Source organism: Callithrix jacchus, chromosome 3 (assembly GCF_049354715.1).
Source record: "Callithrix jacchus isolate 240 chromosome 3, calJac240_pri, whole genome shotgun sequence".
NCBI classification, from domain to species: Eukaryota; Metazoa; Chordata; class Mammalia; order Primates; family Cebidae; genus Callithrix; species Callithrix jacchus.
Window position 1 is genome coordinate 152,783,435 of NC_133504.1, and position 27,366 is coordinate 152,810,800.

At 40.5% G+C, this 27,366-nt stretch overlaps 1 protein-coding gene and 1 pseudogene across 43 annotated transcripts in view; one reads left to right on the plus strand and one right to left on the minus strand.

Moving 5' to 3' along the window:
* APBB2 (amyloid beta precursor protein binding family B member 2) overlaps positions 1-27,366 on the plus strand; it is a 476,200-nt gene that overhangs the window by 212,798 nt on the left and 236,036 nt on the right. The gene's annotated exons all lie outside the window — the stretch shown is intronic.
* Positions 3,319-4,363, minus strand: LOC100385422 (L-lactate dehydrogenase B chain-like; annotated as a pseudogene).

Here is a 27,366-nt window from a genome sequence, read left to right on the forward strand (position 1 = left end):
AAACTATTTCAGTAAAAAACAACAGCAATATGCCACAGAGTTAATAATTTTATCATCAGGTGTGGTCAGAATCATCAGTCAAGGGTCAGCAGTGCATACTGCTGCACCCTACATGTGGCTTTGAGGCTCATGTATCAGACTGGAGTTTTAATTTTCTTTCTTTCTGTTTTGAGATTGTTCTGCCTTTCCAGGCTGTCTCCTTTCAGGACAGGATGCTGCTCTTGGATGGAATGTGGAATGGCTTCCATTGAGCATGCAAATAAGAAGTAAATAGCTAGAGCTGTTCTCTCCTAACCTTTTATACAGATACTTGTGTTTATGTTAAAATTCAAGTTTTAAAGTAGGTCATATGCCACATAACAATGTTTCAATCTATGACAAACTGTGTATACAACAGTAGTCCCATAAGATTATAATACTGTATTTCTCCTGTACCTTTTCTATGTTTGTTTATGTTTAGATACATAAATACTTAGCATTGTATTACAGTTGCCTGCGGTATTCAGTACAGTAACAGGCTTTACAGGTTTATAGTCTGGGAGCACCAGGCTCTGCCATCTAGCCTAGAAGTGTAGCAGGCTATGCCATCTAGGTTTGTGTAAGAACACTCCATGATGATGTTTGCACAGCAGTGAAATCGCCCAGTGATGCATTTCTCAGAATGTAGCTCTGTTGTTCGGCAACATGTGACTATATTCCAGGAATTGCTAATAAAATTGCATCTTTGTTCATTTTTGGCTGTACCTATCCGTTCCTTTGCATGACTGCAGCCACCACTGTAACCTCAGTTGTGAGGATCTGGACTCTTATAATAGCTTCCAGATCTCTGTCCTGCAGTCTCTTTGCCTGCAAATTTAACTCATCCATAGTGACCAAATTAATCTAACAGAGGCATGGCTCTGACCATGGCACTTCCCTGCTGAAAATGTTTAGTGCATCCCCACTTGTTTAAAAGGTCACCCTGGTATTTGAGTCCTTTAGGTTTTCTTTCACTGCTCCTTACTTGTATTACCCATTACTCATGATGAATGATCATTATTGTTGTTAGTATTATTACTATTCAGTAGACATTTATAGTAGCCTAGTGGGCTGCTCCTGACAGGGCACACCCTGTGGCTTTGGGTCATGTGCCTTTGCTCCTGCTGTTTCCTCTAGTATGTGGATTCGCCTTTTAACCTGCTAAAATCCTGCTCTTACCCTGGGGTATAGCAGAGTTGCTCTTTTTCCCAGGGAGTTTTCTGGTTTCCCAGCCGAAAGCACATATTCCTGCAGCTTTTTTTTTTTTGGAGACAGTCTTGATCTGTCTCCAGGCTGGAGTGCAGTGGTATGATCTGTGCTCACTGCAACCTCTGCCTCCCAGGTTCAAGCAATTCTCCTGCCTCAGCCTCCCAAGTAGCTGGGACTACAGGTGCCATTATGCCCAGCTAATTTTTGTATTTTTAGTAGAGACGGGGTTTCACCATGTTGGCCAGGATGGTCTGGATCCTCTTGACCTCATGATCCACCTGCCTTGGCCTCCCAAAATGCTGGGATTACAGGCGTGAGCCACCACGCCCAGCCCTTGGACCTCTTAAATCTCTCTCTTGATGCTTGCTTGTGTCCTAAATTCCTTTTATATTTTGGCACATATATATAATTTGTCTGAACTCCAGCACTAAATTCTTTTTCATTTCCCTCCTTTTCTCTGTGAATGAGGACACTATTTTATCTATGGTAGTTGCTGTAATATGTGTGGAGTCATCTTGGGCTAACCATCCTCAGAGCCTGTGCCAGCCAAGGGGAAGTAATGGGAGCCTGATGCAGAATAAGTGCTTAATAAATATATATGGAATGAATGAATGAAGTACTTGCTTAGAAACTTAGCATTGATAAGGGGAGAAATTTTTTGCATATCACAAGCTTTTCCAAATCCTGCTTTCCAACACACATGGTTTTCTAGCTTTAGTTGTATTCATGGTAACTTTTTTTTTTAACCTGGTGGCTGCTATATTGACTGTTCTGTTTCTAGCTCTTGGGCACAGGTTTTGCCAGTTGCATTGGCTGTCTCTTTTGGTGAATTGTTTCTTGTTTGGTGTTAAGCTTTTCCTGTGAGGTCCTCATCAGTAGAGGTCATTTGATGTGGGAATCCCATGTGACTAGGATTCTGCAAACCCAGCTCTTTCTCATTTGCTTCAGTTAGTGTCCCACGGGTGTCCTGGCTTCCAGACCAGTGTTGTTATTTTCTTGGCTCAGGGACCCTGGGTGTTCTCTGTTTGGATGCCTTACCTCTACATGGGAGCTGTATGGAAATTTTGATTTCTTAGTGGTGAGATATGACCCTTTGTTCTCCCAGGTTCATCAGGATCTCAGCCCCTAGACACTAAGGCTATCTCATGTTCTGATAGCCTTTTACATCTTCAGAGCTTCAACTTTCTCTCATCCAACTTTGAGTTCTATCTTTGGTTGTGGCCCAGGGATTTATTTCTTGTGATTTTCAATTTTTTCTTTGTATTTAAGAAGTTGTTAATAATCTCTTATTCAATTTTTCCATGTATTTGAAACAGGCAGAGTCCTTCCCTGTCATCTCAGCTTACCATGTTGATTGGAAACTTTATTACCACAGTCTGATTAAAGAATTTTAAGATACTTTAGTTGCCAAATTGCAATCCCTGATTTCTGCAGAACTTTATGTTAAGTAATAATTCAGTGAATGGGTTTATGCAGATCCCCCTGCTGAGATGCCATGAACCTGAATAACCACATTTTTTGTAGTGTATAGTCTCATCCATGGCTTCCTCCTTACTTGTAGATCACTTTCTGTGCATGTCTCAGTTAGTCACTTAGGCTCTAGATTTTTACATGGCATGTGAGCCCAATCTGTAAAATTGGTGATCTGAGGTCTGTTGACTGCTATTATTTTTAGATACTCATAAATATAGACCATGTTTTCACATGCCTAGTAAATAATCTTACACCTTGATGTTAACACTAGTAAAGAAAGGTTACTTCTATGTATTTGTTTTTCACTGAAGAAAGAAATTAAATTTCAGTAGTCCAAATTAAAATCCCTTCTTTGTAACTTTGCTTTTGCTTTTTTTTTTTTTTTTAAACCTCTCTTATAATTTGCTACTTCTGGTGTAGAGATTTGTAGTCTTATTTTGTTGTAATAAAAGAGTGTCTTTTTCCCCCCACACTACAGAAGTTAATTTTATTTGTTCAAGAACTCATATTGCAAGCATTAAACCCAGCATAGGCTTTGATTCTGTGAGCCCAAATTCACATATTGAAGATCAAAGCAAACTGCGATCCATGTACATGGATGAAAACTAAAGGCTCAGAGTTAATCTCCTTGTAGTTTTTAAACTTCTGCAGCCTAGAGCCCAGTAGTCACAGGACTTTTAGGTCCTTCTTTGGGACTTGTAGGATGTCCCATAGGGTATCTGCGCTTTTCCTGAGCTCAGCAACCGCATCATCCTTGAGCTTCCGGTTTATAATGCTGGTTAATCCCTGGGCATTGAGGATACACAGAAGGCTCAGAAAGACTTCATTCTCAATGCCAAACATCCCCTTTACCATCGTTGACATGGGTTGAATCCTGGGTAGACTTTCACATGGATTCAATAAGATCTGCACACTTAATCCGGTAGCCCAGTTGGTATATCCTTTCAGCTTGATGACCTCATAGGCACTTTCAGCCACCATCTTATGCACTTCCTTCTGATTTTCACTATCATTGTCCGTTCCCATTTCTGGATTCAGTTCCTGTAGAGAAACACCTGCCACATTCACGCCACTCCACATAGCCACACTTTAGTTGCCATATTCTCCCAAATTCCATCCATGGCAGCTGCTGGGATAAATGCCAAATTTTTCAGCCATAACGTAGCAAAATCTAGCAGAATCCAGATTACATCCACTTCCAATCACACAGTGTTTGGGTAATCCACTTAGTTTCCAGGTAACATAAGAATATCTACTGGTTGGGAAACCACAATTATGATGCCATCAGGACTGTACCTGATGATCTGAGGAATAATGAATTTGAAGACATTAAGATTTCTCTGCACCAGATTGAGACGACTCTCCCCATCTTGTTGACGGACTCCTGCAGTTATCATTACAATCTTAGAATTGATGGTCACAGAATGATCTTTATCTGCCACAATTTTAGGCATATGAAGAAATAAGCTCCCATGCTACAGATTCATCATTTCTCCTTTAAGCTTATCCTCCAAAACATCCACAAGAGCAAGTTCATCAGCCGGAAACTTTCCCAGAATGCCATACCAACTTGTCCAACACTCTCTATAGTAATCTTATTGTTTGGGACCATCACTTCTTATTCTCCAACTGGTGCAATGAGTTTTTCCTTAAGAGTTGCCATTTTGCACAGGAGAGAGAAGGCTCCGGATACCTCCATAACAGTGCAGAGAAGACAGTGTCAGCCAAGAGTGTCTCATTTGGATGCTCTGGATCTATCACTTTCCCTTTCACTAACAGAGAAAACGGGATTAAGAAGCCCTGTGACAGGTCTTCACCAGGAGGAATCAGATGCGCTGGAAAGAATCCTGCTTGGTGTCTGCATTTATTGCAGAATGAGACTCTGAAAACATGACAGAATAGTCCTCAGAGGGACTCTAGTCCTTTTGCCTTCCCTAGACTCACTCTCTTGTGCCAAGGGAACTGTTATAGAGTTTGTGAGAACCTGCAGACCTCATGCTGGTATTGTGGGGATAATAACTGTAGTGGCTTCCCCATACTCCACATGAAGAGGATTAGAATGATGGGAATAGGTCAGAAAGAGTCCTGCGTGTTTGTGGACCGGCTTTGCCTCTGAGAAAGATGAGAAGAATGCGTTGTCCGCAGGGCAGGAGACGAGACACAGCACCTCTGCTAAAGGAACAGTGGGGAGGAAATGCCCCAGCCAGACTATTTTCTGCAAGCAGCTACCAGAAGGGAAAGGAGAAGAGCATGCAACTTTATGGGGCCTCATTTTGAAACCAAAGCAAAGAGACTTATTTTTCCAGGGTCTTGGATACTTGCTCATATATGCAAACCTGAAATTGTCCTCAGGGGAAGTGAACTCTGGTGAACTTCCTTTGCACAAAAGGCCACAAAAATCTGTGCAGGATAAAACCAATAGAATTCTAAAAGAATGACTTGGCATATTTAGTTTAGAGTCAGAAGATAGGTCAGTTTATTGTTTGCCTCTGTAGCTTCTAGACCTTTCTGTTATGAATATACACTAAGAAAAAGAAAAGAGCAACATATACTGTTGAATATTTATTTTTATTTTTGATTTTGAGGCAGAGTCTCACTCTTGTTGTCCAGGCTGGAGTGCAATAGCGCAATCTCGACTTACTGCAACCTCTGCCTCCTGAATTCAGGCAGTTCTCCTGCCTCATCCTCTGAGTAGCTGGGATTACAGGCACCCACCACATGCAGGCTAATTGTTATATTTTTAGTAGAGATGAGATTTCACCATGTTGGCCAGGCTGATCTCAACCTCCTGACTTGAGGTGATCTGCTTGCCTCGGCCTCCGAAAGTGCTGAGATTATAGGCATGAGCCACCGCGCCCTGCCTGAATATTGTATAGATGATGCTTTGTTAAAGGAATATCTTGACTTTTTAGTCTGTCTCTTGATTTTATGGAAAATACTTAAGTCCATGGGATTACATTCGTTTTCTCCCCTGAATTCTTTCCTAGGAGTATCCAGTTTTGGGGAAAGTTGATCCCCCTCTCCCAGAGTACAAGAAAATTCGGCAAAGAGCTTAAGTTACGTATTACTTATTTGGAACTCAATACCAATAAATCCAACATGACTTGGCTAACTCTGGAAATCAGGCATACGTGCTGCCATCCTATCCTTTGACTTGGGCTTCATTAGGGGTAAAGAGGATTTCCTGTTGTTTTTGAACAAGAGAAAGTAGCTTTCACTGATCCTCCCACCACAGGGTCCAGTTTAAGCAAGTAAGCAGGGTGCAGTTTAAAGACGCTTCCTTTTTTTTGAGGGAAAAGGTATAGTTAAGAGGAGAGGGGGTGACCAGAGCCAATTAATAGGTAGATAGTGTATTTGCTATACTCCTCATACTGTGTTGACTTCTCTGGGGTATTGAGAAGAATTGCATGTTGCCCTCAAAATGCTTATATCTCATCTGTGGATGTGACCAAAGGCAGTAACGGTATCATTTAGAATCAGTTTATGTGATATAGCAGTTTAGAGGAGAGGAAGACTGGTAAAGATGTGTGCAGTCAGTAAAGCCTAGGGGCTTTACACGGTTTCCAGAGCATCTTCCTCCAACAAGACACAATGGTCTTGGGAGGAATCCAATTCAGATCATTTTGTTGGCAGATCAGGCATGGGACTGCAGGTGTCATGGGTGGGATTTGAAGGACACATGACATGGGGTATTATGGAGGGATCTAATGAACTGGGATCAAATGAGAAGGGCCTAGGGGAGGGCATATGTCAGTTAGAAGAAAGAGCATGTTTGTAATAAGAAATTACATTTATTACTGTTATTAGCACTTACATAGGCACTGTTCTGAGCACTTTATGTATATTCTTTTAATCTTCACTACAACTCTATGACGTAGATGCTTTTATTATCACTCAATGACAGTTGAGGAAACTGAGGCACACAGGAAATATAGAAGCAACTTATTTGGCCAGTCGCGGTGGCTCATGCCTATAATCCCAACACTTTGGGAGGCTGAGGTGGGTGGATCTCCAGGTCAGGAGTTCGAGACCAACCTGACCAACAAGGTGAAACTCCATCTCTACTGAAAATAAAAAATTAGCTGGGCATGATGGCTTGCACCTGTACTCCCAGCTACTCAGGAGGCTGAAGCAGGAGTCTCACTTGAACCAGGGAGGCAGAGGTTGCAGTGAGCTGAGCTCACACCACTGCACTCCAGCCTGGGTGACAGAGCGAGACTCTGTCTCAAAAAAGGTAACTTATTTATGCATTTATGCCTACCTACACAGACAATGGTGGAGCTGAGATCTGAACCCAGGCCTTTTGGCTTCAGAGTCTGTGTTTTTAACCATGCTGTGTACCTGCTTAAGTAGATGTGAAAGGAGTAAGGGGAGTTAAAAGCAAGAGAAGTTGTTGGAGAGAGAGGAAGTTCCAAGGTCAGGATTTCAGTGGAGCAGGTCCTAGGGATGCAATGTTCATTTGGTGGCCACAGGGAGGACGGAGTTGGTGGTAGATAGGGGAGTGAGAAGTCAACTGCATGAGGCAAGTTCTGGAATCAGGAAGGCAAAAGTAACAGTCCAGAGCCCTTAGTCTGTGCTGGGCACTGGGGATAGAGCTGTGAAAAGGCAGATGAGGTCTCCACTTCTGTGGCACTTCTGTTTTTTTTTTGAGATGGAGTTTCGCTCTTGTTACCCAGGCTGGAGTGCAATGGCGCGATCTCGGCTCACCGCAACCTCCGCCTCCTGGGTTCAGGCAATTTTCCTGCCTCAGCCTCCTGAGTAGCTGGGATTACAGGCACACGCCACCATGCCCAGCTAATTTTTTGTATTTTTAGTAGAGACGGTGTTTCACGATGTTGACCAGGATGGTCTCGATCTCTTGACCTCGTGATCCACCCGCCTCGGCCTCTCAAAGTGCTGGGTTTACAGGCGTGAGCCACCGTGCCTGGCCACTTCTGTTTATTCTACTGATGGAGCCAGGCAGTAAGAAAGCCTTCCAGTAGAGGAGATAATTGTGGATTGTGGTACCTGCTACAGAGGAATGAAGAGTGTGATGGAGGGTTACTGGCATGACCCACATAATGTTGGGTGACCAGGGAAGGTGTCCCTGAAGAACCGATGCTTGAGCTGCAATCTGAAGCATGGGAAAGCCCAATCTATGAAGAACTGGGAAAAGCTCATTACAGACCAAGGGGTATGGACTGTTTAAGGAATGGCGAGGAACCAGGGTGGCCAAAGCATAGCGAGTGTGGTGGGACCTGGTGAGGGAGATGAGGCTGGAGAAGGCAGCCAGGTCACATCAGAGTGGAGGGCCTTGGTTAGGAGTTTCAGTTGTTTCCTAAGAACAGTAGGGAGCTACTGAAGGTTGAATAGGTGGGGGGCATCTAGAGTGCTAAATGGATGTGCCTTTTTGATCAGGAAGGGGCAAGGAGGTGGTGAGAGCAGCTTGCACACAGCATATTTAGGTTTGAATCACGGCCAGCATGGCTTTTCTGCCTGGGGAACGGTGAGCTGCATCTCAGAGTTTCTCAGTGGTCAAGTTGTGATCAAGGTTCACAGTGGCAAGACTTCACACCCACCTTTTAGCCATTAACTGCGCTTTTATACCTGACTCTGCATAGAGAGAAAAACCAAGTGTATGATCTTAAAAGATTAAACATTAATTTTTATTTGTTTGTTATTATATATATGGGAATTTGTAAAACAGTTACTTTATAGGTAGTGGATGCTTTTGATATTGGGAGCAGAAAACCTTTTACTGAATGATTTTCTCCTTCCCAAGATGGAGACTCAAAGTGGAGACACGATTAATTGTCCACTCAATGCCTATATCCTGTTCCATTGTTCCTCATAGGGCCTTAGTTTAATTCAGGGTGGTATGGAGGTCACCCTTGACAGTAGATTGTAATGATTAAGCCAATATGCCAGTCCTGAGCCCTGATCTTCTAGCATTCCTTGTAGCAAGTGTGGCCCTGTGACCTACTTCTGGCCAGTGAGACCTGAGAGTAAGTCCACTGGGATGGGGGTGGGGTTGCTGGGAAAGCCTTTATTGTCTTTATAAAGCCTGACAAATGAGTTTATCAGTACCCTTCACTGCTTTGCCATTCTTTCTGCCTTGAATGATAATGATGCCTAAGTGTACGGCAGCCTTCATGTCACCATGAGGTGATGACGAGCATGAAGGGAAGGCCAAGAGCCTCAGAGATGTCTGCCCTGACATTGTTTTCAAGCCAACACCTGCAGCCTTGGGCCTTCCAGCTCCTTTTTATTTGTTGAATCCACTGGTAGATAGGTTTTCTAATACTTAAAGCTGGACTGTTAAATGAAGCACATATGAAGATGCAGATGTTATGAGCCGTTTCCTCTGCATTGTGACAGCCTCATACATGGCCTTGATATTCAGTATGACCTTTATCTGGGGCAAACGTCTATGAAAAGAAAGCGCTAACTTGTATTAAAAGTTGTTCACAGTTGAAAATGATGAGCTGTTGAGTTGTGGACTTGGAAATGTAATTTTCAAAATAAATGAACTCCTCTGTGTGAACTCACTGTAGCAAGTACCATGGAGACATACTTCATGGGCAGTACCTTCCTTATGGCCTTTTTTATGATAGTCTTAGTTTTCTGGCAAACTACAGTGTGTATATTTATGGCTTTATAGGAAACTATAGTAGTACTGGGGTAATAGTATAAATAGTCTGATTTCTTGAAAATGTTAAGCTCCAACAGGCTTTATTGGATTTCAAGGTAATGGTATTATTAAATTTTCTGCCACTTTTCAAACTTTTTGCGGCTGAGTTCCAAGCTGTTGATTTTAAGAAATTTCGGGGTTGGTTCTATTCATTTATGGAAAAAAGTTATCCTGGAATTATCTATTGCTAAACTGAGGAGTGGGGGAAATAATTTGAACTTTTTTTTTTTCCTTATCTATGTTGGATTTGGGTACAACACTTGGGATTACTTTCCACGTGAAAGGTAGAAATGGCTTTGCGATATGTATCATGGAGATAATATAAGGTATGAAATGAAAGTTATCTTCTCTGGTTTATTGGGAAAAAAACCCTAGAAGTCATAGGGTCATCAAATTGTAAAGAGAAAAGAATTCTATACATCATCTAGTAAAATTTCACTTTTTTCCTTAGCCTTGGAAACTTGAGACCTAGAACACTTTCAGTTATTCATTTTAAAAAATAAAAATATGTGCAGTTACTCTGTGTATCCTCTTCTTTAATGAAAAACTGTTACAGCCGGGTGCGGTGGCTCAGGATTGTAATCCCAGCACTCTGGGAGGCCAAGGCAGGTGGATCACTTGAGGTCAGGAATTTGAGACCAGCCTGGCCAACATGGTGAAACCCCCATCTCTACCAAAAATATAAAAAAGTAGCCTGGTGTGGTGGCAGGTACCTGTGATCCCAGCTACTCAGGAGGCTAAGGCAGGAGAATTGCTTGAACCCAGGAGTCAGAGGTTATAGTGAGCCAAGATCGTGCCACTGCACTCCAGCCTGGGTGACAGAGCGAGACTCTGTCTCAAAGGAACAAGAAACACTGTGTAACCCTAAGAACCTTGACAAGAAGGCTGTGTAAGTCATTTGTTTCAACTACCTCATTTTACTGAGAGGAAAGCTTATTGCTTTAAGGTTGACCAGCCAGTTGGCCCTTGGACAGGTAGGAACAGGGCCATGGTAACTGTTAGGAACATTAACATCCTCAGTATTGTTGCCGGAATTCACCATGACAGTATCTTATGTGGGCTCACTGCTTGATCTTGTCTCCAAGAGCCATGAGGGTTTTTTTTTTGTTTGTTTGTTTTTAAATAGAGAAAGAAAGAGGAAGAGAAAGAGGGAGAAAGAATGGGAGTGTTGCTTTATTGCCCAGGCTAGAATGCAGTCTAAAAATGGGTATTGAAAACCTCTTTTATGCCAATAATTGTGCTTAACAATGGAGACAGGAAGGAATAAGGGAGGAAAATAACAAACAAGCAGCCAACCAATATTTCATTTAAACCTGTGAAATGCTATGCAATTACTGAGGAGTGATTTACTTCCAATTATATAGTTACTTTTAGAGTAGGTGTGATGTGGTACTGATAAGAATGTATGTTTTGTGTATTTGGGGTGGAGAGTTCTATAAATGTTTATTAAGTTTACTTGTTCCGGGTCTGAGTTCAAGTCCTGGATATCCTTGTTAATTTTCTGTCTCGTTGATCTGTCTAATATTGACAATGTGATGTCAAAATTTCCCACTATTATTGTGTGGGAGTCTAAGTCTCTTTATAAGTCATTAAGAACTTGTCTTATGTCTCTGGGTGCTCCTGTGTTGGGTGCATATGTATTTAGGATGGTTAGCTCTTTTTGCTGCATTGATCCTTTTAACATTATGTAATGTCCTTCTTTGCCTCTTTTGATCTTCATTGCTTTGAAGTCTATTTTATCAGAGGCGAAAACTGTAACTCCTGCTTTTTATTTATTTATTTATTTATTTTTGCTCTCCATTTGGTTGGTAAATCTTCCTCCATCCCTTTGTTTTGAGTCTTTGTGTATCCTTGCATGTGAGATGCGTCTGGATGCAGCATACTGATGGGTTTTGGCTTTCCATCCAATCTACCTGTCTGTGTCTTTTCATTGGGGGATTTAGTCAATTTAAATTTAGGATTAGTAATAATATATGTGAGTTTAATACTGCCATTTGATGCTAGTTGGCTTTTTTGCACATTAGTTGATGTAAATTCTTCATTATGTTGATGCACTTTACTTTTTGGTATATTTTTGGAAAGGCTGATACTGGTTGTTCCTTTCTATGTGTAGTGCTTCTTTCAGAAGCTCTTGTAAAGCAGGCCTGGTGGTGATGAAATCACTAAGTACTTGCTTGTTCACAAAAGATTTTAGTTTTCCTTTGCTTGTGAAACTTAGTTTGGCTGGATATGAAATTCTGGTTGAAAGTTCTTTTCTTTAAGGATGTTGAATATTGGCCTCCCCACTCTCTTCTGGGTTGTAGGGTTTCTGCTGAGAGAGCTGCTGTGAGCCTGATGGGCTTCCCTTTATGGGTAACCTGACCTTTCCCTCTGGCTGCCCTTAGCCTCCTTCATTTCAAACCTGGTGAATCTGAAGATTATGTGCCTTGGGGTTGCTCTTCTTGAGGAATATCTTTGTGGTGTTCTCTGTATTACCTGGAGTTGAATATTGTCATGCCTTGCTAGGTTGGGAAAGTTTTCCTGAATAATATCCTGAAAAGTATTTTCCAGCTTGGATTCATTCTCTTCATCACATTCAGGTACACCTATCAAAGGTAGATTAGGTCTTTTCACATAGTCCCATATTTCTTGGAGACTTTGCTCATTCCTTTTTATCCTTTTTTTCTCTAATCTTATCTTCTGGTTTTATTTCATTGAGTTGGTCTTTGACCTCTGATATCCTTTCTTCTGCTTGATCAATTAGACTGTTAAAACTGTGCATACTTTGCGAAGTTCTTGTGTTGTTTTTCAGCTCCATTAATTCACTTATATTCCTCTCTAAATTGTCTATTCTCGTTAGCATTTCATCAAACCTTTTTTCAAGATTCTTAGTCTCTTTGCATTGGGTTAGAACATGTTCTTTTAGCTCACAGAAGTTTCTTATTATGCACCTTCTGAAGCCTGATTCTGACAATTCATCAGTCCTTGTTCCCTTGCTGATGAGGAGCTATGATCCTCTGAAGGAGGAGAGGCATTCTGATTTTCGATGTTTTCAGCCTTTTTCTGCTGGTTTCTTTCCATCTTTGTGGATTTATCCACCTGTCATCTTTGTAATTTCAGATTGGGTCTTGCTGATTTTCAGATTGGGTCTCTGAGTGGACATCCAGATTGTTGGTGGTGATGTTATTCCTGTTTATTTGTTTTCCTTCAGCAGACACCCCTCCCCAGCAGAGCTGGACCTTCCCAGGTTCAGCTGTACTTGCTGTGAAACTCTTAACCGTCAGCATTTCCAATTGCTGTCTTTCTGTGCGGGTGGGACCAGCTGAGCCCAATCACCTGGCTCCCCGCCTTGGAGCCCCCTTTTTTTCGTTTCCTAATTGAACGGTCGATTCTCTCCCAGGTGCCCCAGTCGCCTGCCAAAAAGACGCTGGGATCTATGCAATTTCCCGTGCGGTGACCATGCTGGCTGAAACCGCAGTGCTAAGATTTGTGGCGCTTTTCTGCCCAGGAATCTCCCGGTCTGCTCCCAGCTTCAGTCCCCCTCCCAATCAGCTGGATGGGTGACTCTGCCTTCTTGGAGCTCCAAATGCCAACTAAAAGGGCACCCAGTCCCGCATACTCCGCACTGAGGACACTGGCAAAACAGCTGTGCTGGCCAAAAGAGTTGTGCTGGCAACCTGTGGGGCTCCTCCTCTGGGAATCTCCTGGTCCGTAAGCAACAAAAATTCGTCTGGAAGTCTGGCGTCCACTCACTCCCTGCGCCTTCACTGGGAGCTGCAACCCTGAGCTGCTGCTAGACGGCCATCTTGGATCTCTCTTGAGCCATGAGGGTTTGATAGACACTCATATGACACAGGGCATCCCAGGCAGAACAAATGGAAGAGGCTTGTGAGAGGAGCTGTTTAGTAGCTTCAGTATAGAGTGAGACATCAATGTGGTGCCCCACTTGGGATCAGGTGGCAGAAGAATGGCTTATGTCCATTCAGATTAGGGACAAGTTGGGGCTAGTTCAGCCCATTTGTGACAGAATGTAGAATGTCATAGGAGTCCCATCAGTGAAGTGAGATTTTGTTTTGGTGTATATGTATGTATGTACATAAGTATTTTTTAATTTTGGTACAGACAAGGTCTTGCTGTGTTGCCCAGGCTGATCTTGGAACTCCTCACCTCAAGTGATCGTCCTTCCTCAGCCTCTAAATGTACTGGGATTACAGGTGTGACTCACCATGCCTGGCCCAAGTGAGATTTTATTCGGTAACCAGTGAAAAGTTTAAAGTATACTCATGTTGGCCAGGTGCTGTGGCTTAAGCCTGTAATCCTAGCTCTTTGGGAGGCCAAGGTGGGTAGATCACGAGATCAAGAGTTCCAGACCAGTTTGGCCAATATGGTGAGACCCCATTTCTACTCAAAGTACAAAAATTAGCTGGGCATGGTGGTGTGTGCCTGTGCCTGTAGTCCCAGCTGCTTGGGAGGCTGAGGCAGGAGAATCACTTGAACCAGGGAGGCAGAGGTTGCAGTGAGCTGAGATTGCATCACTGCATTCCAGCCTGGGTGACAGAGCAAGACTCCATCTCAAAAAAAAAAAAGAAAAGAATACTCATGTTGGTGACAATTAACACTTGGACAGCAATTACTGTGTGCCGTCACCATTCTGAGTGCTTTACACACACTCTCCTATTTAATTCCCACAACAAACATTTGGTATAGATATTCATTATCATTATCTCCATTTGATAGCAGAGGAAGCAGAGGTTAGATGACTTACCTAAAGAGACACTCAGAGGAAGCAGTGGAGATGGAATTCAAACCCGGGTAGCACAGCCCTAGGGTCCTGGCTGTTGATAGTCTGGAGCGTGTATATGTGGTGGTGATAAAGATGGTGGCTGCTCTTAGGTAGATGTGCGGGAGAGTGCAGGAGTATTGGCGTGAGGGCAGGCAGGCGATCAGAATACCAATTGTAGGCCTTCAGGATGAATAAGAGCCTGGCCTAGATGGTGACCATGGAAATGAAAAGATGAGAATTCACACGTTACTAGCTTCAGAGAATAGATTGGTGCAGGTTTCTGACTGGTCATAGGGCCAAGGAGTGATGGAGTCAGAAATGTCAGGGATATTGCTTGAATGTCCACATAACCAAATTAGGGAAGTTGAGAGAAGACTTGATGGGAGAGTGATGATTTATTTTTACAGAGCCCTGTTCTCCTACTTTGTGACCAACTAGTGCAGTGGTTCTTAACCTGGGACTCCGGAGAAAACTGTCTAGAAAAGAGATGCATGTAAGTATGTTCTAACAGAGTTCCGTGAGTTTGTGAACTCTGCCAAGCTCACATTTTGTTGTATAGCATGGTCTTGGGCACACAGAAGGTCTCCTGTATTTTGAAGCAGTTTGTGGCGGAGGCACTTAGAATTCTACGGTGGCTTGTCCTCTTCCCAGCTTAAGAATCTGTGGGTGTGTGCTCAAGAGGAGGGGTGGGTGTGGGTCTGCATTTTAGAGACCCCGCCTTTGTTTTAGCTTCCCTGGCCCTGATTCCTGGCTTCCGCTTTCCTTCCTGCCCTTAAGTTCTGTTGAGGAAAGTGGACTGTAGCTGGAGATAGAGGAGGACCTCGGTGTTTCTTTGTGAACTGGCATCCTGTGTTGAAGGAAACACCCTTTTCCTGGTGGCGGCCTCTGAGCTCAGTGTGGGTTTCTTCCTGCTGCTGCCTTTCTGAGAAATGTGACCTGGCCAGGTGTGTCTTCTTGGAGGCTTCTGAATGCAGGTCCCAGCTGAAGGGCTGAGAAGGAATAGCAAGTTGTTCTAGGATAAGTAGCTGACACCTTTATGGAAAAAAAATCCCGACGTGGATGAGAGAACATAGAGTTTGCAATTTGAGCTTCTGTTTCATTATGATTTCTCCCTCTCTCTTCCCTTCCTCTTCCCCTTCCATTCCTTCTCCCTGCCTCTGCTTTATTCTTATTAGAAGAGTTGCTAATTGTACATGGTTAGTGATTGTGATTACACCTATTTTTATCTTCCACTGTTATTTTCAGTCTTGATTTTCCAGGGAAGGGTAACATTGGCAAGTTGCAGAAGCACTGGTGATGTGTGGAATTTGTAGGCATGGCTACATGGGGAAGATGAAGGGAACTAGAAATCTTGGCTACCCCTGTCCTCCAGCCCCTTAAAAACCTCTGGAAAAACAGGACGCATGTGTGGGTTTGAATCCTGCTTCAGTCACCAGCAGAATGTCCTTGCATGTGCCAGTTACCTAATCTCTCATCTGTAAAATGGGGATGGTGATATTTACTTCTTTCCAAAGGGTGTTGTGACACACAAACGAGGCAGCATATGTGAAGGAATTCTAAGCTTCTCTCTTATCTCCTTGTTCCCGTCTCATTAAAAGTTTCTGTATTGCACCTTGGAATGAGCCCAGAAGCTAGGAGGGAGGGCGAATCTTAAGTGTTACGTTAAATTGCTTTTTGTGTGTTTATTCCATTTCTACATAGTAACCATACGAGGTAAATATTTTTATTTTTCAAGAGGAGAGAACTGAGGTTCAGAGAGGTTTAAAACAAAATAGCTTCACCACCTGCTACAAATGTGGCAGTTATTTACTGTCTTGCTGCCTCTTACCACATCTATAAAATGAGGATAATAATGGTTTTCTCTCCACAGAGTGGTTATGAGGATTGAAGTAGTTAATATATAGGTTAAGTCTTAACATTACAATGCTTGGTAAATAGTCAATGTGATTGTTATATTAGAAATTACAGGGTGAGTGTTTCTTACATAAGATGTTTAGGACTAGAAGTATTTTTGATTTCAGATTTTTGGTTTTGGATTGGCAATATTTGCATTATACTTATCAGTTAAATATCACAAATGTCAAACTCTAGAATCTCATGATACTCAAAGGAAATGCTCGGTGGAGTCTTTTGGATTTCAAATTTTTAAATTCAGGATGCTCAGCTGGTGTTATCATTAAGAAGACTGCCAAATGTCTTCTAGGCCTCTATTTGGTGAAATCTGGATTGGCTCATATAATGTGATTTCACTATAATTTTCTAACTAAGAGTGGATTTGGTTTTCATGGGATTTCACTATAATTTTCTAACTAAGAATGGATTTGGTTTTCATGTATAAGGATTGAGGAAGTGATGTTAGAAGTATCCGAAAACTTCAAAGGATAGAGAATGTGGGGAAAAAAGGAGAAATCCAAGGATAATTAGGAGACAGGTCCAAAGGTAAGTGTGGCTGTTGAGATGTGGTTGGAGAGAAACCATTCCCTGGTTCCTTGATTATGATGCTTACCTTCTTTTGGAACCATCAGATCAGAGATATATAAACTCAACAAATGAGGTCTTTGGGGTCTCCAGGTTACCAGCTTCATCCCACTTTCTACTTCCTGGAAGAGGCAGGGGAGTAGAATGTTAAACTAAGCATTCTGGGATCATTAGACCAGGATAGGAACCTGGGCGCTGCTGCTTTTCAACTTCCCAATGTTATGCAGGTTTCTTTTTTTTTTTTTGAGACAGAGTCTCACTCTGTTGCCCAGGATGGAATAAAGTGGAGTGATCTTGGCTCAGTGCAACCTCTGCCTCCCCGGTTCAAGCAATTCTCCTGCCTCAGCCGCCTGAGTAGCTGGGACTACAGGCACATGCCACCATGCCTGGCAAATTTTTTGTATTTTGAAGAGACAAGGTTTCACTGTGTTTCCCAGGCTGGTCGCGAACTCCTGAGCTCAGGCAATCCTCCTGCCTTGGCCTCCCAGAGTGCTGGGATTACAGCACGAGCCACTATGCCTGGTGCATGTTTCTTAACCTTGCTATAGCTTGGTGTCCTTCTGTGTTAAACAAGGAGAATGAAGGTGCTAGTGTCCTAGGATTTGTGTGAGAAATGAAAAGATTATGAACACTCTTTATATTTAGCCCAAAAGAAGCCCTCAACAAATGTTAGATACTTAATATTACCCAGGGCCCTATCTCTCCCTGTGGGCTTTGGTTAGGAACTCAGGCCCCATAGACAAGCCAAAAGTGGCAATATTTGGGGGCAGTACCCTTTTTGTATAAATCCTGACTGTGACCATAAGATTCCTGGCCTCCTGCCACTGTTTCAGTTAACAATTTGGCATAGAATCTTTGGGTTCCCTTTGAGATACTTTTATCTGCCTCTCTTTTCTCTCCAAAAGTGTCTTAGAGCTTGTAGGAGAACAAAAACGGAGTATCTTACAGTTGGAGGAGAACGGAAATTTTTTCATCTTCTCCTGGGTTCAAAACACCTCATTCCTTTCATTCCAATTTTTAATTTGCTGCACAATGGGACTTTTATATCTAGCAATGGAGATATTTAAACAAAATTACATTGTAAACCAATACTTTTGTGATTCTGGTCTGTGCTATACAGAGATTTTCCTCTTTATATCTTAATTGTCCCCACTACAAAAGCAGGCTAGGGGAATGAATCATGAATTTCTCTAAGAAAAATTAAAAGGTGACAGAAGTGAACCAGGTTCCTCAGAATCACAGATCAAGAACACAAATCTCATGTGACCTGACTCCCACTCCAGTGCTCCTTCAGAAAGGCCATGTTACCCCTCAGCCTTCCTTCCCACCTCTGTGAATGGAGCCTGCCAGGGTGTTCCATGCTGCCTGGGAGGCAGCTGCCCTTGGGACGGCTTCCCTTGCTGATGTAGACCTTACCCAATGACCTTTGTCAACCTCATGAGGAACCATGAAATCCTTTAAAAAACTCATGCATTCTACTTCAGAGGAAATAATCTTCCTTGGCCAATTTAGCAAGATCCTTGCTCCTTAGTTTCCTTTGATTTTCTTTTTCTTTCTTTCTTTCTTTCTTTTTTTTTTTTTAGGAAAAAAAAAAAAAAACTGGAGAAGACCATCTGCTTTATGAGGCAGTTCATCTCTTATGTTTTCTCTAATAGATCTTTGAAGGCCCAGTTAAGCAAATTAAGGCTTCATCTCATTCTTGTTTGGGATCATTTTGTTTGGTGCTTTGAAGTCACTGCCAGGGGCATCTCTCGATTATATATTTGAGATACCTTGCACTGTAGATTTTGCGAAGAGATGTTATCTTTGTTCCATGAATTGCAGGCACTGTGAGCCATTTCTCTATAGTGCCAAACTATCACAACAGGATTCTTTGCTTTTTAAATTCCTTCCTCTCACTACACGAAGTCCTATTAACATGTTTTCTGAGCTATAGAGTAAAATCTGTCAAATATAGCATGGAAAGCAGATGGGTAGTTGCTGACGTCCTTTTCACAAACTCTAAACCTAGTCTTTCTTAGTAAAACTCAACTTTGTCACCTTCTTTTACCTCAGAGTTTTCATTTATGAATAGAAGACATATGTGAGGGAAAGGGCACTTCTGTATTGTTTTTTAAAGATAGGGTATCTATATACCCAGCTTCATGTACAAACCTTTTTTTTTTTTTTTCAAATTGAAAATCTTTTTCTCTGAATATAAAAATGTTTCATGCTCATTATAAAAAAACTTAGAAAAAATAGCAACTTTATAAAACATCAGAAGACTGTTTTCTAAATCCTGTTACCCAGAGATTACCACTATGAACATTTTGATGAGCTTTTCTATTCATTCCTTTAGCAATGATTTATTGAACATCTGCTATGTGCCAGGCACTAGGAATATACTGATGAATGAAACAGACGTCATTTCTGCCCTCATACAGGGAGGGAGAGAAAGATATTAAATACATTATAGAAAATATATAAATGTGAAATTTTATAAAAGTACAGAATACTAACAAGGTTAAATCTCATACAAACTCTTTTTTAAGGAAGAAATAGAGTAATATCCCTACTGACAGTGAAAACATGACAGAAGACATGCTCAATTAAAAATGATTAAAACCATAATATTCTTATTTGCAAAGGTGTATGCCACAACTGAGAAACAAAAGAAGAACAATAAATAAATAAATAACCATAATATTCTATTTCAATAAGATTAAAAGAGATTATTATAAAATTATACAAGAGATGAAAGAACAGCATAAGTCAGAATTAGGAAAACTCAGAGACAAAGAGGCAAAACTCAAGAAAGAATTAGAAGTTAAAAAAAACCCTTTTAGAAATGAACTCTAAATTGGAAGGAGCACAAAATCAACTAAATACCACAAATGTTGGCCTCAGAGAAATAGAGGGTAAAAAGGAGGAAAAAGTTAAAATCCAAAGGAAATGAAGCAAGAAGTAAAATTTGGGAAAAGTTGACATATATTGAAGATAGGCAAAAACAGATCCAACATACAGTTACTGGAAGAGGAGAAAACCAGAGCAAAGGGGCTGTACAAATGATATATTTTAAGAAAAGTTTTCTGGAAAAAAAAAAATGTTTGAAACTAGATTTTGAAAGAGAAAATCGTGTATTTTAGAATATCACCTTAGAACAACCCATGCCAAGATATTCTAATAAAATTATTAGATTAAAAAGAAGAAAGAAAAAGTCCTTTGAACATCTGGACAAAAAAGGAAAAACAGTAATAGAGAATTAGATTGTTCTTAGTCTTTGTGACAGAAATTTTTATGCTGAAAGAAAATATATTTCTTTTTCTTTTTTCTTTCTTTTATTTTTTTTTTGAGATGGAGTTTCACTGTTGTTACCCAGGCTGGAGTGCAATGGCGTAATTTCAGCTCACCACAACCTCCGCCACCTGGGTTCAGGCACTTCTCCTGCCTCAGCTTCCCGAGTAGCTGGGACTACAGGCATGCACCACCATGCCCAGCTAATTTTTGTATTTTTAGTAGAGATGGGGTTTCACTATGTTGACCAGGATAGTCTTGATCTGTTGACCTCGTGATCCACCTGCCTCAGCCTCCCAAAGTGCTGGGATTACAGGTGTGAGCCACCGCGCCCAGCCCGAAAGAAAATATATTTCTAAGGGATTCAAAAGAAAGAAAATGTGAGCCAGTACTTTTATATCTAGCAAAATTGACCTTTAGATATAAAGAACACAAACTTATGAACATGCAAAAAAAGAAAAATCAGTGGAGGAAATATTGCTCCTATGAGCTTCTCCTAAGGAATCTTCTACAGAGTGAGCTTCAAACAACAAAAATAACTGGAAAGATGTAAGATGAGCTCGAGACATCTCAAGATAATAAATAGGTAGCAAGGAACCTATCAGAGATTATTAGGGCATGTCAAAATGAAGAGCCAACTTGAAGAAGCTCCTACTGCCAAAAATAAAATCGCAAATATGTTTAAATCCATGAGGTTATGATAGGAAAAAAAAATCCTTGGTTCTGTAATATGAAAAAGGTTAATAGAGCACCAGTTTACCATTTTGAAAGTAGTTAGGAAAGAATCAACTTCTTTCTTACATGAACTGTACCACTGGAAAACCAAGTGGTAAATGAAGGAAAGCATCTCCTAAGATTTTTCCACCCAGTAGATGAAAATGAAATTAAAGAATTGGAATATCACCATTTTCCAACCCCTGTGGATTTAGGCATTGAATAACAATGGCTGCTAACATTAGAAATGAATGAAAACCAGATATCACATGCTTCCTAATGAAAGGACATACTGCCACAGACTGAATTTTAATTTTCTCAAGCCTCTGAATCTAGCTGCCAATTTGCAGAAAATTCAGAGGTTGGAGAAACAACGAGTTAAACACGTACCACCAAAATTCATAGTGTGGAAACTGTGTAACTCAGACAGTCCAGATTCTTTAAGAAATAAATTGTAGTTGGGCACGGTGGCTCATGCCTGTAATCCCAGCACTTTGGGAGGCTGAGGAGGGCGGATCACGAGGTCAAGAAATTGAGACCATCCTGGCAAACATAGTGAAACCCGGTCTCTACTAAAATATTATAATTGGCTGGGCGTGGTGGCGCGCGTCTGTAGTCCCAGCTACTCGGGAGGCTGAAGCAGGAGAATTGCTTGAACCCGGGAAGCGGAGGTTGCAGTGAGCCGAGAGACCGCCACTGCATTCCAGCCTGGCGCCTGGTGACAAAATGAGACTCTTGTCTCAAAAAAAAAAAAAAAAAAAGAGAAAAAGAAATAAATTGTAAGGAAAAGAAAAGGATGGAGGTGATATAAATTAAATGTAACTTTAAAGACATCAAAATTATAAAAATAGACAACATTTAACTATACTAACTAGGATTGTACACTTGGGTAACAGAATTGTAAAGAAATGCTGGGAACTGATTACCATAAATTCAAGAGTTTGTTTACTTTGGAGGAAGGGAAGGGCATGGAGGGCCTTCAGGGGTAACAAGCAAAGTCCAAAGTCTGTGTTTTGATCAAGATGGTAGCTATGAGTGTTTTCTTGATAATAAGTTGTTTGTTTTGTGTGATTTTGTTGATCTTTTATTTTACCATAAAAATATTTTTTAAAATCTTTTTATGAAAGAATGACACTGTACATACTGCCTTTCTTCCAACTTAATATTATAAGACGTTTCAAACAAAATAATTTAAAGTATTGGCCGGTCATGGTGGCTCACGCCACTTTGGGAGGCTAAGGTGGGCGGATTACGAGGTCAGGAGTTTGAGACCATTCTGGTCAACATGGTGAAACGCCATCTCTACTAAAAATACAAAAATTAGCTGGGTGTGTTGGCACACACCTGTTATCCCGGCTACTTGGGAGGCTGAGACAGGAGAATCGCTTGAACCTGGGAGATGGAGGTTGCAGTGAGCCAAGATTGTGTCACTGCATTCCAACCTGGTGACAGGGCGAGACTCCATCTCAAAAAAGAGAGAAAGTGTTGTGTAGGGAATGCCTATATACTCATCATACTGTTTTACAGTTATTTTTTTTCATTTATATTATTTAGTAAAAGTATCTTTCCATACAATTAAATATAGTAGCATCCTCATTTTTAAGTGATGCATAGTATTCCATTGAAGTGTGTGATCCTTTATTTAATTAGTTTCCTAATGATGAACATTTAACTTGTTTTGATTTTTTCTAATAGAAATAATGCTGCATATTTGTCCTTATGATAAATACCTAAAATTCGCTTTGTCACAGCATGTTCTAATATGGAAAGTATAAATGTTGGTGTGCTGTGAATGAACAGTTAGCAGTAGAGACTAAAGATGCAGCCTGTATTGATCAAGACAGCCCTGTGTCACCTAGGGAAAGGATGTAAACCTCAAAGAAAAAAATAAGAAATAGGTTCTCCTTCACAGGATCCTCACATAGCATTAAACCTTTCCTGGATCAATTTAGGTTTCATCCCAACAGCTCTTCTACAATCTCATTTGGTTGTTGTGGGTATAACTAGTGTATCATTTATATATTGCCATAATTAATGTTGTATAATGAAACACCGCAAAATTCAGTGCCTTAAACAACATCCATTAGTATTTGGGGGATGGCAGAGTCGTTCTTCTCACAGTTTATGCTGGGCTCATGTTGCTACAATCAGCTGCAGAGGCAGTAGACAGATCTGCTGATCTTTGCAGTGTTCTCTCATGTGTTTGATAGTTGGATGGCTTAGGGTGGTGAAAGATGGCCTTGGACCAAAAAGATTCAACCATCCCACCCATGTCTCCAGCACCCTTCCAACAGGCCTAGGCATGTTCTAATGGCAGTAGTACAGATCCTGCCTTTTTCAGGGGAGTAGAAGTGGGTCTGTACATTCTGAGCTTCTGTGTCATCCCATTTGCTAACATTCAGTTGACCAAGACAAATAACACAGCTGAGACCAGAGTCAAGGGAAAGGGATTGCAAGGTTACAGAACAGACGGCAAGGATGCAGAGAGGCTGTTGATTGGGGTCATTCACTTAGTCCTCTATAGTTGGCCAATAGCATATTTTAAATTGGCACATCTTAGAAGTGTTCAACATTGCAGTTATTTCTAAACTGTAGATGTTAATGCCTTTGGAATATGAAAGTTGAGGATCAGGTATATTTGTGGGGGAAGCATAAAGCTTTTGCTTAATTGAAAAAATGTCTGGTTAAGAGTTATAAATATAACTCTTAAATGGAAAAATCTACATTCAATGTCATGTCTTGAAAATATTTTTTTTCCTGTTGTTGGTGTTTTCCTCTGGGATACATTTCAGAAAATAGGCTTTTTTCCCCCCCAGTCTGTGTATATTTTTCTTTGTTTGATAGTGTTCTTGGAACTGGTTTTGAAATCTCACTTAGAGAACACTTAATGGAGTAAGATAAAGAGCTAGGACCATAAATCAATGTCCTTAAGTATTTTTGTGAAAAATAAAGAAATCAGAGATGGGATTAGTTCTTGCACCTTTATTGCTGCAACTTTTTTCTCTCTATTTTAGATTCTATAAGTGGTAAATTTAGGATCTCTCAAAGCAGTGATTTTTAACAGCAGGTATGCAGTGCCCAGGGATGTGATTGGCAAAAAAATTATTACCAGTAATGATTAATGTCCCAAAAATGTAAAAAATTCAAGTGTATTCCCATAAAGTACAATATTGTATGCCAGTTCAGTATGTACACTTCTGTGCAGAAATAAAAAAACATTGGAATAAAATTTTGAATTACATATACTTACTAAATACTCTTCATTATGTGCACATTACAAGACTGTATACATTTTATTTATTTAACTGAAACCGTGTGTATTGTACAAAGCAAGCAATTTAAAGGAGTTTTTCATAGTTGACTGTTGAAATTCGCTTTATTTTCCGACTTTAAAACCCACCCCCAGAGTGAGTTAAAATTTTACACATGTTCTCAAGTATGCTTTATTTTGCTGCAAGCAGCGAGAGGACTTAGGTTTTGCCTGCTAGCAGTTGGGAGCCCTTTTGTTTTTAGTTGCCATGTATGTCAGCATATGGGGCACAAACTTCAAAAGAACCCTAATAATGTGGTGAGAATTGTCTTGTGGCATTAATTAATTTAGGCTAGTTGAGTCAACTTCAAAAGAACAGTTCCAAAAAACATGGTATAGCGATTATGAACCTCATTTTTAGAGGTGAACAGCTTGTACCAGCTCCATCATTTACCTCTGGTGGGATCTTTAGCGTGTCACCTAACCCTCTGTGTTTCAGTTTCTTAATCTGTAAAACTAATATAAAGTTCCTACTTAGCACAATGCCTGGCACATAATAAGCATTCAATACATGTATAGCATTAGTGCTAGGAGGACCCAAGTCATCTGATAGAACTACTTCATTTTGTAGGTCTGGAAATAATGCTCAGTTCTCCAGGAGAAAATGTTTAAAACCTTAAAGTAAGAGAGAATCAGTATATATTTGTAAATAGATGTAATCCTGGAATGCAATGTCTACTTTAAAAGTATTCATCACTAATAGAATCCTGCAGATTTTCGAGAGCAAGCATCTGCCAACAGTTTTTTTGACAGCCCTTCCTCTGCTTGGCAGGTTACAATGATTATTTCAGTAATGTCAGAATGACAATTTTCTATATAATTACAGTTTTTAGCTCCGTTCTTGGACTCAGCCTACTATTTGTGAACATTTTCACAAGAAATCAGGATAGGGCAGAGAAAGCATACAGAAGATGTGAGCTACCAAAATTTATTGGAGACATATGTCGGGTATACAGAGATCTCCAGGACAGTTTGCTTTTTTGTCCAGAAAGCTTACGGCCTAGTTGAGGAAACAAGTATGGGTAAGAAAAAAATAACAACAGCCATAATAGCAGTGAGTTGTTTTTTTTTTTTTGAGACAAGATCTCACAACTTGTCACAACTTGTCTCACAACTCACTGCAGCCTTGAACTCCTGAGCTCAAGCAGTTCTCAAGCAGCCTCCCAAGTAACTAGTATCTGGGCACGTGTCACCATGCCCAGATAATTTTTAAATTTTTTGTGGAGATGGGATCTCATTCTGTTGCCCAGGCTGGTTTTGAATTCTTGACCTCAAGCGATCCGCCTGCCTAGGCCTCTGAAAGCGCTGGGATTTACAATCGTGGACCACTGCATATGGTCTTAATTAGCATTTATTGAATGCTTAGGATATACTAGACACTAAGCAAAGCAAACAAGCAGCCTATCATACCCTATTCTGTTGTCATAGTAGCTGTCAGATTGATGGTAACCACAATTTGCAGTCCAACAAGACAGTTGAATAGGCTTCCAGATACTAAGTATTGGTTCAATATCACATAGGATTTAAGTGTCAAATGAGTTAACAGGAAGAGATAACTCTGGGCCAGCCAAGGTCACAATTTTCCAAGTTGGGATTTGGGAGTGGCTAGAACTCAAACTAGAGGAGTATGGAAGTGTCCCACTACTTGAATTTTTTGGGTGGAGACAGGGATGATAAATGTCTTGCAGTACCTAGGACTACCCTGTACAACAAAGATTGTCTTACTCTCCAAAGCTTTTAAATACTAGCAAATACTCATGTAGTTAAACAACATCTTTGTATAATTATCTGACCCTAGGAGTTCTAAACATAGTTTTAATATATAGTATGTATTCCAGAAGTGAAAACTCCTTCTCATTTAAAGAAAAGTATATTTAATACTTTTTGGAATGTTCTAAAGAGTTGTTCAGCAGTTTGCAATTGATATTATTGACGGCGGTGCAAATCATGTCTGAGTTGTCGATACCACACGTACCTCTTTCAGTCTGCATCTATAGCTGTTGCACTGACAATGGTTCTGCACATAGGTGAGCATCTGCTACCAGTTTATTATGACTGCTAGAATAGTCATGCCTGAGAATTGGCTTATTGAAATGTTTCCCCTTCCTTTTGTTTTTCCTTTTCTGGAATTTATGTGTTCAGATAGGTTATATTGTCTGTGAATATCACTTTAGGGTAACAAAGGGGTTATTATAAGCTATTTGTTATAGAAAGAGAGTATTGGGTCTGATAGGATTGCACTGAGTTTCTAGGAAAGTAGCTATTTGAAGGTAAAGGGGATAAATGAGAGATTCTAGAGTCAGTTGGGTCTTAGATTGTCAATGGTTGAAAGAACTTAATTCCGGAGGTTTTAGATAAGGGGTGATTGTGAACAGAGCAGCATTTATCTGGCATTGTAGATCTGCGATAGATCTGGGATGAAGTATGGGGAGGAATTAGACTGGCCTTCAGGGAGGAGTTACAGGACTGTGCGGTACTATTTTAAAAGCGGGTTGGACAAAGAGCTAGAATGAGGAATCTGTCAGACTTGTTTGGCAGTATTTGGGGAACATAGATAAAATGGAATTGTTGGTCCTATTTTTATTTAAATTTTTCGTTCCTCTTTAGAATGATTCAAAGGTACATAGTCTCTTATACTAAATCAAATTACAGGAGGGCATTTTATTTATTTATTTGTCTGTTTGCTTAATGGTGCTTTTGGATTTGGGGTTGCAAGCTCTCTCTGTGGTCCTGTTGGATATTTATTGATCCCTACTAGCATTATCATCAGGCATGTCAGCATTAAGAATTTTCATTAATGGGACACATGGAAACACTGCTAGAATGAAACTATTGTTGCTAGATGTTTCCCTTTGGTAGCTTTATGCTTTGCCCCAGAATCACAACTGTATTCTCAGTGCAGAACTAGTAGTGGCCTGCTGTTAGCCCCCAACAACTCTGAACTCAATATGTGATTTTTTTTATGGAAACAAGGGCACTCCTCTCAATGGTAACAAAATCTCTAGCATTACAGCTGAGGTAGCATTTCCACCAGTATTCGCTTTTGTGGAAAAGTAGACAATATTTTGATTAGGGTAAAGTTTTGAATCTGTTGACATTCTCTAGATCAGGACTTTGCCAGTAGAAATATAATGAAAACCACATATATAATTTAAAATTTTCTAGTACCACATTTTATAAAAAGGTAAAATTATTTTTAACATGTTTTATTTAACTGAATGTAACCAAAATGGTATCGTTTCAGCGTGCAATCAATATTTAAAAATGATTAGATATTTTACATTTTTTCTACACCAAGTATTAACAATCAGTGTGCATTTTACTCTCACTGCAGTCAACTTGGATGCGATATTCATTGGAAATAATTGATTCGTATTTAAATTTTATAAAATTTAGAGTTGAAGTAGACTCACCAACCTAAGAAGTTCCAAACCTACGTAAATGTTTTTCAATAAGAAT